We start from the raw sequence: 16,277 nt of genomic DNA, 5'->3' as shown, positions 1-16,277 counted from the left end.
CCGGTGATAAATACTATTGTAGCAGATCCACTGATAAATATTATTGTATGATGCAGGTTTATTTGTATTGCTCCAGAACATTTCAATTCCAACTTCCGGTTGAAATCAAAATGAAATTGAAATAATCTGAATCTACTCAAATTTAAACTTATGATTTAAACAAGCTTCTGCAGGCAATCTGACAAGCATGTTTGTCTCATCGTCTCTCTCTCTCTCTCTCTCTCTCTCTCTCTCTCGCACATATACACACACACACACACACACACAGTGATTTGGCACACACTTCTTGCCTCTTGTTGATGCTAAAAGCATCCTTTTACTTTCCGTTGCAGCTTGAGTATCTCAAATCCTCTTTAGCTAGACACCTGTATCGTATCACATCACTCTGTGTGATGAATCCAGCTTGGTCACTAATAGACAAGTGCTATTTCAAGAAAAAGTCTTGCATATGGGTCTAGAGGCATTTCTTAGTAAAAGTTGGGAACAGGACTTTTTATCATAATTAACATGTGCAACTAGCCCTGTTCCCAAGCAGAATTTTGAGTTTTTGACCATCTAATTAGCATAAACAAAATGGCGATTTTGGGCACTTTCTTCGGACGGGCATCATTATACCATGTAAATAAATTAATATTGTTCACATCTGTGCATCTCAGAAATCTCCCGTGGGCAATAAATAAAAAGTAAAGGCTATGAAAAATATAAAAATGCAAAAAAAAAAACTATTATTATGCTAATCCTTATTATCACCTTGTTATACTCTTGACTATGTTTACGGTCCTCTTTGGCAAAGAGTGTGGCCTGACTTCATTGGTAAACATCTTCTTCGTTGTGGGGAGACACATGTTTGGAGTTTAAAATCATTGGAGTTCCTTTGAACTAATCACAAACAACCGTTAACTAACAAGCTAGCATCATATCCTTGATGGAGGGGTGTGAGGAACCAGTGATGCGTTGAGCAGTTTTCACCATCCTCAGCCGTGCTTTCCAGTTGGAGGCAGAGCAGTTGCCACCATACTGTGACACAGTTGGTGAGGATGCTCTCAATAGTGCACCGGTACAGGTTTAGAAGTTCACCAGGATCTGAGGAGAGAGGTTGTGTTCTTTAGTCTCTTCAGGAAGAAGAGATGCTGGTGAGCCTTGATCAAGGTAGAGGTGTTGAGGGTCTAAGAGAGGTCCACAGAGATGTGGACACCCAGAAACATGAACTGGTGACATGCTCCACCTCAGTCCTGTTGATGAGGATGGGGCTTTGTGTGCTAGCTTTTGACTTCCTGAAGTCCACAATGAGGTCTTTGGTCCTCTTGGTGTTGAGAGCCAGGTTGTTGTCGGTGCTCCGCGATGTGAGGTGCTGGACCTCCTCCCTGCAGGCTGTCTCATTATTATTGCTGATGAGAGCAATCACCGTAGTGTTGTCTGCAAACTTGACAATGGTGTTAGAGCCATGTACAGATATGCAGTTGTAGGTGAAAAGGGAGTAAAGGAGGGCTCAGCACACGCCGGTGTTCAGGGTGAGGGTTGAGTGGGTGAGGTTATCTAATCTAACAGACTGCGGTCTGTTGGTTAGGAAGTCCAGAATCTAGTTTCAGAGGGAGGTATTGATGTCCAGTTCACTGAGTTTGGTGATCAGTTTGGAGGGGATAATGGTGTTGAATGCTGAACTGAAGTCAATGAACAGCATTCTCACATAGGTGTTGCTATTGTCAAGGAGGGACAGGGCAGAGTGAATTGCCTTAAAGATGGCATCCTCTGTGCTCCTGTTCTGGCAAATTCTCTTGAAGCACTCTATACTGCAAACAAAATCTACCTCTGGGTACAAATAAAGTAACTTGAACTTGAACTTGCACTAGTTATGAAGTTATTAATCTAGCTATTAATTCACAGGACATTCAATCATTTTACTAACACAAAGGTTATGAAGAAATATGGGTAACACTGGTACATGAATTATCATGAATTCATGCATGAATTAATTCATGATTTATGCATTACTTCCTTTATCCTTTATATCCTATTAATCATCAGGAATTGACATGAATTCATATACTCTCATTCATGATGACCTCACGTATGAACAACACATCAACTAAAGCATTAGGTGTGATAGGTATATCATTGTGATTTATGATTTCTTAAGCATGATCATCATGATTACATGAATTTTAGAATAATTGCTCATGCATTCATCATGTCTGTGGCCCCTCAACTAAAGTAGTGAATAATGACATGTGTTTAGAGAACTCCAAAGTTATGAGAATTTGAGCAGTGATGACCACATTTTTGGCAGAAAAATAAAGTCATGATCATGGTTAATACATCATAATTCATAATGATGTGCCCATCGTACCTAATACTTTAGTAATGTGTTCATGTATGAGGTCTCAAATGACAAACTATGGACTCAGTAATTTCCTGATGATTAATTAGATATTACTGAATGAAGTAATACATAAATCATGAATTACTTCATGTATATGTATAAGTAAGTATATATACTTTTTTGATCCCGTGAGGGAAATTAGTGAAACACAAACAGCACACAGTGAACACACAGTGAGGTGAAGCACACACTAATCCAGCTGCCTACAATGGCCTGAGGGGTTAGGTGCCTTGCTCAAGGGCACTTCAGCCGCGGCCCACTGGTCGGGGCTCGAACCGGTTACAAGTCCAGAGTGCTAACCTGTGGGCCACGGCTGCCCACAAATGTACTCTTACCGTAAAGTGTTACCGAAATGGGTAAAGGCCTGTGTAACTTAATCCGAGACTACATACATTACCAACCTAATTCACTTCAATTATGTAAAATGTAATGTGAATCAGGTTTTATGGCCAAGTATACTTGGGTATACAAGGAATTTGTCTCTGCATGTATCCCATCCGTGAATTAGTGAACACACAGGTCACACATTGAAGCACACATTAACCTGGAGCAGTGAGCTGCCTTGCTACAGTGATGCCCGGGGAGCAGTGAGGGGTTAGGTGCCTTGCTCAAGGGCACTTCAGCCGTGGATGTGGGCATGGGAGACTAGTGCTCAACCTTTCCACCACCCACATATGTCCTACTGGTCGGGGATCGAACCGGCAACCCTTTGGTTTCAAGCCCGAAGACCTAACCAGTAGGCCACAATTTTAAACTTTACATTTCATCACTACACATCTTTCTTGACCCTCAAAAAACATAAGTCTCATTCGTCAAATACCGTGTGCCTGCTCAGTTATAACATTTTAACAATTACATTTCTCAAAGGTTTTTTCAGGTAATTAACATAGGCATAATACTAGATTTAAAAAAAAAAAATTCACAGCCTGTATCCTTGATCTATTGGCCAAGGGAGATTTCTGTAAACAATATGAATTAATTTACATGGTATAATGACATCCGCCCAATGAAAGTGCCCAAAATCGCCATTTTGGCAACCATTTTGTTTATGCTAATTAGATGGTCATAAACTCAAATTTCAGCTTGGGAACAGGGCTAGTTGGATTCAGCACACCTTAATTATGTTAAAAAGTCCTGTTCCCAACTTTTACTAAAAAATGCCTCTAGGAAGCACAAATCTCAAAAATATCACCTGTCTATAAGTGGGTTCTTGTTTCATGTGTATTCACTGTTCATTTCCATCTACAGAGGCTGAATAAACACACAGTGTTTTGCCCAATGAGTAGTTCATAGCATGATGGGTATCTGGGCATTTGCTATACGCATGAGAACCTTTTCAATCTGAATGGTTCTCAACAATAATGCACTGCTGAAGGACAGTTGTTGCTCTCTATCACGACTGTTATGCCTTTCTTTAGGGATTTGTTGACAATTCAACACTTTTATTATCATCAAAGAAAAGCTGCACTGCACCTTTCAGCCTCTCTGTCTTCTTATCCTCGTCCTAGTGCCCCCTCCTCTTCCTGATGCCCTGACGTCACGTGTCATATGCCCATGCTGCCACCTGCTGGCCCAAAGTGTTGTATGCCCATGCTGCCCCCTGCTGCCCAAAGTGTTATTTACCCATGCTGCCCAAAGTGTCATATGCCCATGCTGCCACCTGCTGGCCCAAAGTGTGATATGCCCATGCTGCCCAAAGTGTTATATGCCCATGCTGCCACCTCATTGGTCTTGGCACCACATCCTGTTGTGTCCACATGCCTGTGTGTCACGGCAGACAGCAGACCGCAGATGGCTCCAACTAGGGATGGTTGTAACGGCATCACTTTCACCAAAAACAGATGACCTATGAATCGTGATCAATATCATGCATGACCACTATCTTCCTGACCTCGTGTGTTCTGTTGAGAACAGGGAAATAATTTTTCATTACCATTAATTCACTCTAAAAAGTGATGTGTTGAAAATAAGACAAATTGTATAGAATTTCAACACATCTGCTGAGTGTGCTCAGGGACAACACATTTTGTGTCAATTTCAACACAGCAAATTTTGGCTGACTGGGTGAAAGACAGATTTCAGCTATATCTAACAACAACAAAACAACCAAACAAAAAACAAACAAACAAAAACACATTGTTGCAAGTACACATGTAGGCTACCTTGAATATGAACCTTGAATTTCCCTTTGGGGATCAATAAAGTATCTACCTATCTATCCATAGCTACCTTGAATATACATAGGCTACGTTGAATATATGATTTGAAATTATAAGTTGTATGTAAAATGTATATTTATTCATTTATATTTTAACACATGAATGTGCATTAGTAGACCCTAATTACTGTACATCAGAATAGCGGCAGGTTCAAACACACCTGGCTCCACAGGAAACAAACGAGCTCACCGAGAGCCTTTTGTGCAACTAGCCAATACGGCCCTGATGTTGGGCCTCGTACTCTGTTGTCATACTACACTAAAATATGAATAGATGCCAAACGGGTTGTGTCTTTATGCTGTGCGGTGACATGTGCCCTGGGGCCTCATTTATAAAAGTGTTGCGTAGAAACAATCCTTCATTTCATCTTAGATCATTTCTGAAATGATCGCGTGACGCGTGATTCAGAGAGAAACGAACGACACGACAAAAAACCGCGTCGTACGCCACCCTTCCAGATGTGCCCATTATAAATCACAAATGAACGTCAACTTTGCGCAAGAGTCAGATGGTTTTAGGTCTCCGCCTTGTAAACACCCCCTCATCAATATCATTAGCATATGTTTTAATGAAATCAATGGCCTAAAAGCTGTAGCCTATGTAAAATTATATATTGAAAACATTGTATAGGCCTAGCCTATGCCATCTGATGTTAACTAGCCTATATCGTCAGTTCAATAAATAGCTTAACTAATTATGTTTTTTCCAGCAAAGCTTTCTGGAAAGAGATCGTATGCATCCATGTCCATTGTCCTCTGCTCGCTTTCATTCCTTTTGCTTGCAGTAATGTGAATAAGCAACATTTAGTATGTTTAGGCCTACTTTGCAGAAAAAAAATATCGGGTAGGCCTACCTTATGAAGAAAAGACCTCTAGGCCTACAGCATAATCCTATATATTATGGTACAGTAGGCTACGGTACGTTTCCAATATGACCCAGGGTAATGTGCTGATTTAGCCTACAAAACAGAGTACTAAATTATAAGCGTGATATGTCATGTAGGCTTAACGTTTCTTTTAGGATAGACTATGTTTTTCTGAAAAATTAGCCTAGTTCGCCGGTCATTCATTCTGCATAGCTTTGCCATCGTTTTCTTTCAATAATGTCCAATGGCTTAAACATTGTCCTTTATTGTTTGCTTTAAGCCTACTTTTATATTTTAGCCTACATTATTCAACTCACGTATTGTCATCTGATCTTGGGCACTGCCAGTCAAAAAAAGCAAACAGGTGCACGCTCTGCACCTCTTTACGCAACTCGGACGCAACACTAAATATGAAGATGCCCTGCTTTCAGAGGATAACGTCCGTCCCTTGGTTGTGTATAGGCTATAACATATCTATAGCCTACATTGTATAGCTTACATTCAAATATTACCTTTCTGTTACGAAGCTGGGAATAGGCCTATGAGCGCAAATTAGGAAGTAGTGGAGGCTAAACGCGAGTTTATCCACCTCTGAAATTTCAGAAATAGAGTTTAGGCCTACCCACCTCTTAGTTTATCCACCTCTCAAAAGAGTTTATTCACTTTTAACATTCAAAACTGTATTATCCAATACTACATCCCACAAATGTACTTTTCCTTTCCTAGACGAGGGCAATTGGACATTTTATGGTCAATATTAGATTGGTGAGAACACCAAATATACTAGATCACCTGTAAGAATCATTCTATCGTAGGTCTTGGTGTTTTTTTTTTTTTTTTAGATATTATGAAATAAGTAAGCTATATGTTTTTTGTCACTTTCTTAAGTGGGCTATAGTTCTCATTAGCAGTTTTATGCCAAACCATGAAACATTAAGATGTGTCCAAAAACGTCTCTAAAAATCTTCAGGCCAGTGGCTCTGACATCACACTTTATGAAGAGCATGGAGAGGATTGTCCTGAACTACCTCCGTTGCCTGGTGGGCAGTAAGCTGGACCCCCTCCAGGGGTCGGTGTGGAGGATGCAATAGTCTTCCTCCTCCACCGTTCTCTCTCTCACCTGGAGGGTGCTGGGGGCTCTGTTAGAGTCGTGTGCTTTGACTCTTCCAGTGCATTCAACACAATACAACCTGCACTGCTGAGGGGGAGACTAGAAGGAGCTGGAGTCGACTGTCATCTTGCTGCTTGGATCATCAACTACCTCACCAACAGACCAGAGTATGTGAGGCTACGTGACTGTGAGTCAGATGTGGTGGTCTGTAGCATGGGGGCCCCACAAGGCACAGTGCTCTCCCCCTTTCTCTTTTCCCTGTATACCTCAGACTTCCAATACGACACAGATAGCTGCCATCTCCAGACATTTTCTGATGACACAGCTATTGTTGGCTGTGTTAAGAAGGGGAATGATCTGGAGTAAAGGGGGTCATCACCAGTTTTGTTGAATGGTGTGGAAAGAACCATCTGCAGATAAACACCAGTAGGACAAAGGAGATGGTGATTGACTTCAGCCGTAAGGCATTATCAGTTGCACCAGTGAACATCCAGGGAATAGACATTGAGGTGGTATCAGTCTACAAATACCTGGGTGTGCACCTTATAAACTAGACTGGTCCCAAAACACAGATGCCCTGTACAAGAAGGGCCAAAGTCGTCTCCACTTGCTGAGAAGACTGAGGTCTTTTGGTGTGTGCAGGTCATTATTAAGCACTTTTTATGACACAGTTGTGGAGTCAGCTATTTTTTATGCTGTAGTCTGTTGGGGTAGTGGGTTTTCTGAGAGGGACAGGAAGAGAATAAATAAGCTGGTGAAAAGGGCCGGCTCTGTCCTGGGCTGCCAACTAGAGCCTGTTGAGGTGGTTGGGGAGACGAGGATGATGGACGAATTGGCATCCATCATGGCCAATTCCTCTCATCCGCTCCATGGGACAGTGGCTGCGCAAAGCAGTTCTTTTAGTAACAGACTACTTCACCCATCATGTAAGAAGGTCTTTTATTCCATCTGCCATCAGAATGTATAACACCACTGTTATGAAAATGTGTAATGTTAATGTAGTGTCTGAACTTCATTATTAATATGTGCATTTTCCACTGTACATGTGATGTGAAGCTTTTTTTTATTCACCATATATATTGGTTCACTTTGCCTCAAAGTATTGGTGAAACCCTAAGGCGTGTTGCAATCACTGTGTGATTTTTTGTTTTTTAGGTGTGCTTGTATGCTGGGCATACTGTATACAACTTTCTTACTCTAAATACTACTGGGCTGTTGTGACAAGTAAATTTCCCAGCTGTGGGATCAATAAAGTGTTATTTTATCTTATCTTATCTTATATTGATCATGCATAGGGCAAAGAAAGACATGAGATCGTTGGTCTTGGAATTTTGAAAATGCATCGCACTTAGACCTCAGATTACTTGCAGTACCCCGGCATTACCACAAGGAAATGGCCGTACGTCAAGTTTGAACCTGATGTGGAGATAAGCACTTTTCCACGTCAAAGATTGTTTTTATAAATGGATTTGAGCGTACGCACGGTCTAAGATCAAATCTGTGCGTAAGAACGCTTTATAAATGAGGCCCCTGATTTATTCCCACTGAGTCAACAGTTTTGGACAAAATGTTACAGTAATACTTGGGTGTGTCATTACAGGTGTGGGCTACACACACACACACTTCACACACACTGGAGCAACATGTTGCAGGGGCGAGGTCATTTTGAGACTTTGTTGTATCGACTACGCCACCTAGGGAACGGGAGGCCTACCCCTAGGACAAGGAGTTAAACTAAGCTAACCCCTGAGGGTAATTGGAGCACACAGGTTCGTCACACCCAAGGAGCCAGAGACATGCGTTTCAGCAATCATCTTTATTCAAACAGGACACATCAATTGAGTTAGTCGCACAATAAAACACACACAGTTGACAATCCGATTTGAATTCCCCACAGGCACACAGTGACCAGGGGGCTAGTATATGAGCACTGTAGCTACGGTAGTTAATTAGCACCTTGCTATTGGGCAAGTGACCTGGTCTCAGGGGGAGGGGTAACTAGAGCGGGGCAGATGCAGAGACCACAGCGAGCCGGACTACTGCAGGACAGAGGGGAGGGGGTCCAGAAATACACACCATGCATGAGAGAAACACACCATGCATGAGAGAAACACACCATGCGTGAGAGAAACACTGCAATCCAGGCAAAAGACACCTCAATGTGCACACAGCAAGGGAAAGTGAGGCCTCCACCACAAACTCAGTCCTCCACTCACGTGGGCCACACTGCTCCTGTCTGACAGAGGGGAGGAGGAGACACAGGCACTGAATAACAGAGTGATTGATCACAAGAGCCAAGTATGCTAGTGATACTGCAAATGGCTACTTATCTTAAGCGGCAGGTTTGGTGCTCCAGCTAAGCACGGACCAGGGAAGCTGTAGCTGGGAGCAGTCTCTTTATGCAGCAGAATGAGTCTGGCGGACATGACACCTTCCACTGTAGCTGGGAGCAGTCTCTTTATGCAGCAGAATGAGTCTGGCTGGGAGCAGTCTCTGGAGGAACTCTGTGAGATGAATCAAGTTTTTTTCTCTCACTCCTCCCAGCTTTTATGAAAACAATTGTTGTGTCATCTGCAAATTCAACAGGTCGATGTTAGAGTCTGGGTTGCAGTTTGGTTTTACTTACATGTTGCTGTGGAACAGTAGTACGCTTGCTTGTGTCATTAAAGATGGAGGAACTGGAGCAGCGTGTGAACTTCTGTCCTCTCTGCATGATTTCATCTCCACACCCTAGGAATCTTCTCACCCACAGCTTCTTGCCATCAGATCAGATTGCAGATCAGTTTGCATTTGGACTCATTGCTTCTGAATCAGACAGTTGCAGTTTATCCTGATCCTTTTTCATTGATGTCCTTTTTAATAATTTGTTTACAGGGCCACAATGTGTGTTTTATGATCATGCCTGCAGAGTTACACCATGAAGTACCCAGAAACACTACCCCCTTTTATTTCATTTGGCCCCGCCCCTTTTACTCCGCCATGCCATGTGCTGTCAGGAATCCATTGTCTCCATATGCTCACGTGTGAGCCTATACAGGGTTTACAGTATTTCACGTGTGAGCCTGTACAGGGTTTACAGTATTTCACGTGTGAGCCTGTACAGGGTTTACAGTATTTCACGTGTGAGCCTGTACAGGGTTTACAGTATTTCACGTGTGAGCCTGTACAGGGTAGGGTTTACAGTATTTCACGTGTGAGCCTGTACAGGGTTTACAGTATTTCACGTGTGAGCCTGTACAGGGTAGGGTTTACAGTATTTCCTTTGTGGAATATTTCTCTTGGCCTTGCCAGCCCCAAGCCATAACCTTCTTGAGAGTTTCTAGGATTGATTGCATGTTTTGGAGCTTTGCTGTAGTCACAGTCACATGTTTTGGACCCTGACTGTGTTTAAACAGTCACATGTTTTGGACCCTGACTGTGTGAAAGATTTAAAGTGACTAAAGATGACTTTCTTTTCTTTGTGCTTTTGTGTAGTTTCCCCCTTGCCCTGTTTATGGAGTTTCCCCCTTGCCCTGTTTATGGAGTTTCCCCTTGCCCTGTTTATGGAGTTTTCACATTGGTCACCATATTTGTGTAGTTTCCCCCTTGCCCTGTTTATGGAGTTTTCACATTGGTCACCATATTTGTGTAGTTTCCCCCTTGCCCTGTTTATGGAGTTTTCACATTGGTCACCATATTTGGACTCGAGAAATCATATCTGGTGAGTATATCTTGTGGATGCTGAAATGGAATTAAATATAAAGAACTGAATCAGTAAATCCTGCTAACTCTACAGTGTACACAGGCAAATCAACAAGCTTTCAGTTAACTCTTTAAGAGCTAGTTTTAACACTACTATAAGTTGATATCAACCCACTCAATGTGTTAAAATCTGTTCTGCAATAGTTGTATACTGTATGAGAGTGTTACTCTCTTCAGATCAGTATAGGGGAAATGTATTATTCACATTAACTCTTAAATGAGCCTTTGGAATTTAACACTTTTAACTAATCTTATACGTGTGACTTTATTGTGTTTCAGTTGTAAAATACAGGTTCATCTCAAGAGTGGCTTGAATTGAAACCCAACTCCAACATGACTATTAAAGAATGGACAATAAGGTAGCTCGTTAGATTATGCCACGTTATTCATTCATTCATGATCCAACCAATCACAGCTCTACACAGTCTGCGGCTTGGTGCCAAGTACTTGTTCTTCTGCTTTTAGGTGCCAGCATTGTTATGACCTCTAAACGGTAAAGGATAAAATTCCTGTGCACAGCCTTCCAGGTGCTGGTGAGGTGCAGTCGTCAATAGATTAACAGGAAAATTAAATCAGCAAAGAAATCCCACCAGTGTGCGGTGATCCTTCACTTTCATGTTGTAAAAAGGATGTTTTCGGATTGAACAGTAAACACAAGCCATCACAATAAAAAGGCACACAATGTGCCAACTACACACTGATGGTCTGTGTAACAGGATGGACGGCGGCGGAGTAGACAGAGAAATTAATTCAGTGGAAATGCATGGATTCCAGTTGCTGCTACTGGAAGAAACTGGAATCCATGCATTTCCACTGAATTATTTTTGGAATCTGATCCCTTATCATACCTGTTCATTCTTACCGCCGAATTTATCGCGGACTAAATTCAAGATGGCTGCAAACGCTAAACTTCGTGGAAGATACTGTCTGTATAAATCGCCTTGTAAGTAAACTACCAGTGCTTTTTTAAAGTTCTCAATGTCTCGTTTTAAATGTCAGGGCCCTCGGAAGTCTACCAATGAAGTGTGAAGATGCATTGAGCCTTGTAAATGGTGTAAAACAGTGATTTATTTGCATGGTTAGCCCGATGCCGAAGCACCACTATTGAAAAAGCTGTTGGTAGCATCGGGCTAACTAGCGCCAGATTTTGGAGTGCAGGGGACAAGCCGAGATGGGCTATGAGACATACGTTCACACTCGGTATCATGTTTCAACACACTTCAGGTCAATATCACACCGGAATTCTCCTTTAAGCCTAGTCTAGAGCCTAGAGAAGTTTAATGAAAGTCTAGGACTACTGTTTTGTATTTTACTTTACATTAGATAGTTTCTTCTTTATTCATCCTTGTTTTTTTACTGATCTCTTTTTTAAACTTTGGGAAACTTTGCATATGTTTGTATAATGTTACATGATGGGAGATACAAATAAAGGTTTTAAAAATGTTGTAATGACTCGACAAACTGTCAAATGTCTCTAATCCATTGATTATTTGTTGGAGGCTTTGAATTTGAGGATTTGAATTTGGACCCATCTGAACATGACGCAATACCAAAGACACCAACTGTAGGAGAGGCTGAATATTACAATATGACTTGGAAATTGTGTCAGAAAAGGAATCCCAGGAAGGGGCCAGTTTAGGACAAGACCGTAGAATATGGTAAATGGTAGCCGGGGCCTGTTTGTACCTGTCACAAAATAGGGTTTCTCGTTGGAAATATTTGTGCTGGAAAACTTTAGAAAAGTACAGTCTATTAATGACCTTAAACTGTAAGACAACTGATTAATTATATTTTTATTTTAAGTGATAATGTTGGAAAGGCCGTGTCTGTGCGCATGTGCCAGTATGAACATTTCCCGCCGTCACTTCAAGTTAGATGCAGCAGCAGAGTGAGAGGGAAAAAACGTTTGTGTGTGATGTGTGCGTCAATGCTGAAAAAGTGAGTTGTTCTGTATAATTCCTGTATGTTTAGATTCGTTTGAGCATTGTATGTGATATATGTTTGAGTGTTGTCACGTAGTTTGCTTAGATACATGTTTATAGCTCGTCAATAGAACCTAGCATTTACGGAGATTACATGCACTTTGTAATTTCTTGTAGTTCGTGAATAATGTTGCTATCTCCTTAAACTGTAACCTGTTTCATATCTACACTATGTTAGCACTTATATGTGACATTATTTTGCCTTATTAGACCCGTTTCTGACGATGTATGCCATGTGTAAGATGTGACGTGTTTGTAATTAGATTAGTGGCCACGTTCGTGGAAAATTCCAGAGCCCTAGCGTACAGTCTAATGGTAATTCAGCTGGCCACAAGGTGGCACTATTGTATGGCATTTCAATGGTAATTACTGTTTTACATTAGAATTAGTCATTATAATAGAGAAATGTCAGTTTATAGTGTATTAATGCAAGTATAGTGCATTGATGGCAATGATTATGTAACTTTATAATGGGAAATTAACAGACACATTATTTCTTGTTTTTTCTTGTTTATTCCAGACCACACATACATACACAGATACACACATACATACACAGATACACGGAAACAGACATATACATACATATAGCCATTGAAACATAACAACCAGTGTACCTTATTGTGCTTGCTGTGCTGTGTAAATCATTCAACACCTCAAGTAAAGTGCTGGATTGAATTGCATCGACTCTTTTGTGTTCTGATCGACACCCCAGTGAGACACCCATCTTAAATACATAATTCCTCATACAGTCCTACAATTATTTACCAACCCAACAACCATTTAACAGATAATCACCTTTAAGCTGCATGTTTGTATGTAAAAGTTTTCCTTCTTGTTATTTTTCAAATTTGTCCACCTAAATGTTTGTGGTATGCTATCTCAAACCGGAATCACTTACGTAGATGTCTCCAAGCAACCGAGTTCATATCTCCTTGGATACATGGGGCAGCCTATTTGCTCCTCTTCACTGTACAATCTGTTGTAGGTCGACTGAGATGGGTTCAGTGAGGAAGAGGAACGCACCCAGAACCTGCAGGATCAAGATGAATTTCACACAGGTGGGATCCTGGTATTAGATTTGTGTGTCTGATGATTGTAATGGCTGTGTTTGTGGTGTCCCAAAATATGTTTGTCTTTGTTAAATCAAGATAGGTTAAATACTTTAATGTTTTTATCTTGTCATGTGTTGCATATATGTTTTACAGAAATACAGCAACAATATTATTTAATTTCACGTGCACAACTTTTTTTTTTGGGGGGGGCTTTTATGCCTTTAATGCGACAGAATAGTGGAGAGTGACAGGAAGTGAGTGGGAGAGAGAGTCGGGGTGGGATCTGGAAAGGAATCAAACCCGGGTCGCCGGCGTACGGTGCAGGTGCCCCAGCCAGTTGTGCCCAACTTTTGTCTCAGTTTTTTACCTCTAAGATTGGCCATAGTCACAAACAAAACAAAAATCAACAGTTTCTTGCAGGAGATGGAGCCATTTCACCACTAGGTGGCGGTCTACCAAAGCTGCACCAGTGCTTTCTGATTCTTTGTTGTTTGGGAGTCTGTGAAGCATGCGGTCGTGCTGAGTAGGACACAGGAGCTGAATGGTGCCCTACTGTATGTGTTCCCCAGGTAACTAAGTTATGATCATTCTCAGTTGGAAAGTTGACCACAATTCTGGTAACTAAGTGTCCTAGGCCACTGGGTGCATAAACACTGCACTGATATGGAGGTTGCCGTATGGTTTGAGTATGTATATGTTGTGCGTGTCCTAGGCCAGTGGTTCTCAACCTTTTTTCAGTGATGTACCCCCTGTGAAATATTTTTTCAGCCAAGTACCCCCTAACCAGCGCAAAGCATTTTTAGTTGAGAAAAAAAGTGTCAGAAAAAAAAAAGTTGAGAAATCAGTGTCTATTTTATTAAACTTTGGAACCACGACTCCATCCATAAACTTCTCAGGTCCGCGAGTAATTCAAACGAGAGTAATGGGTGTGCAGCATTGGTTTTTGTACATGACGTTATTATTTTGCAGTCACTTCGTCTGTTTTCATAAGCCAGAAGGATCAACATACTTGCTATCAATGGATAGCCCTGTGTCTCCTCTTTCATCTGATATGCTTGCCATATCTATGTGTTCACGGGTTTGCGAGTAATTCAAACGAGAGTAATGGGTGCGCAGGTGAACGCAGAGAAGTATAGACTGTAAATATGGTGCAATTTGATTAAATTTCATGTTTTTTATTTTCATACTTTAACGTACTGAAGTGCGTGGCCTCGTTTGAAAGTCCCACTTCTGCTCTGTCACGCAATAAAGGTTTCATCTCGCTGCGATGAACAGTTGCGGAGCAATGTAACAGAGAAGAAAGGGTGTGTTTTTGACGCGACTTTTTGCCAATCAGGTTCTAAGGGTTAAAATCTCGCACTACCCCCTGGAGTGCCTTCCGCATTACCCCAGGGGCGCAGCATTCCCCATTTGAGAACCACTGTCCTAGGCCACCGGGTGCGTAGACACTGCACTGATATAGAGGTTGCCATATGGTTTGAGTATTTATCTGTTGTGCGTGTCCTAGGTCACTGGGTGCATAGTCACTGTAATGAGGCCACCAGGACCACGTGTTCCCCAAAGCCCGGCCTCAACGCTCACTGATACAGTAAGCCCAACGGACGCAGGGGCTGTTGATGCTGCCTGAGCTGTGAGGCAGGTGGCGATGTTTGAGTTGATTCAGCTCATTTTTACACCTATTGTTGTGTATTAGTGTTTAACACTGATTGTCAGATTAATTCACAGGAATTTTGCAAATAATGTTTGACTGTTCATGTTTGAGTTCATTAACATTTACTGTTGTCAAAAAGGCAGTTGATAGAAACTGCAATCCACAAGCACCTGATTAACCCATTTCACTCCATCGGTCACAATTGTGACCGAAAAAAAAATATGTACTTATAAGCCTCTAAAATTGTAACTACTACTGGACTCTGTCAGAGGCCTCAAGTAGTACGTGTTGGCAACAATATCTCAAGCAGCATCACACTGAGCACGGGGGCCCCTCAAGGCTGCGTGCTCAGTCCGCTGCTCTTCGACGGTGCTGTGGTAGAGAGAGTGAGCAGCACCAAATTCCTGGGGGTGCACATCAGTGAAGACCTCTCCTGGACCACCAACACTGCATCACTGGCGAAGCTCAGCCCCGCCTGTACTTCCTCGCGAAACTCAGGCGAGCAAGTGCTCCACCAGCCATCATGATCACATTCTACCGAGGCACCATTGAGAGCATCCTCTCCAGCTGTATCGCTGTGTGGGGCGGAAGCTGCACTGAATACAACAGGAAAGCCCTGCAGCGCATAGTGAACACAGCTGGAAGGATTATTGGTGCTTCACTCCCCTCCCTGAAGGACATTTACACCTCCCACCTCACCCGCCAAATTACCACAATTGTGAGTGATGCAAGTCACCCGCTCACAATTTGTTTGATCTACTGCCCTCTGGGAAGAGGTACAGAAGCCTGCGCTCCCGCACCACCAGACTCACCAACAGCTTCATACACCAGACTGTTAGGATCCTGAACTCTCCCCCCCCTCTCCCCCCTCCACCCTCAGCTACATAACATCCTGGACTTTAGACCCACAATGGCTGCCTTGCACTACTCCACTTGCACTACTCCACTTGTACACTTGCACACTTTGCAACTTGTTGTTGTTGTCCTGTTGTCCTGAAAACACTTCTGAACACACTTCTGCTGCTCTTACATAACTTGCACCACTATGCCACTTGCATACTTAGGTCAAACAGAACTACCTCAGCCATTTATTGGCCTGACTTTTGCACTATTATATTGACTGTCTACTGTATGCACAATTGCACATTTTCAACTCAAATTTTGCTGCTCTTATTTTCTTCATTGTATGTGCCTTCTTATTTTTACTTTTTATATTGTTTACTTGAATGTTATGTTTGTCTGTGGACCTAATTGGTAAAATATGTCTTGTCTC

General features: G+C 42.0%; 1 long non-coding RNA gene across 1 annotated transcript; it reads left to right on the top strand.

Annotated features, from left to right (window-relative positions):
* The first annotated feature begins 12,167 nt into the window (after positions 1–12,167).
* LOC125293700 lies at positions 12,168–15,324 on the top strand. The gene is made up of 4 exons (XR_007193402.1): positions 12,168–12,254; positions 13,287–13,359; positions 13,764–13,922; positions 14,861–15,324. It is a non-coding gene; the product is annotated as an uncharacterized LOC125293700 (long non-coding RNA).
* Positions 15,325–16,277: the final 953 nt, after the last annotated feature.

Source organism: Alosa alosa, chromosome 4, assembly GCF_017589495.1.
Source record: "Alosa alosa isolate M-15738 ecotype Scorff River chromosome 4, AALO_Geno_1.1, whole genome shotgun sequence".
NCBI classification, from domain to species: domain Eukaryota; kingdom Metazoa; phylum Chordata; class Actinopteri; order Clupeiformes; family Clupeidae; genus Alosa; species Alosa alosa.
This window is presented reverse-complemented; position numbering and strand designations above follow the sequence as displayed.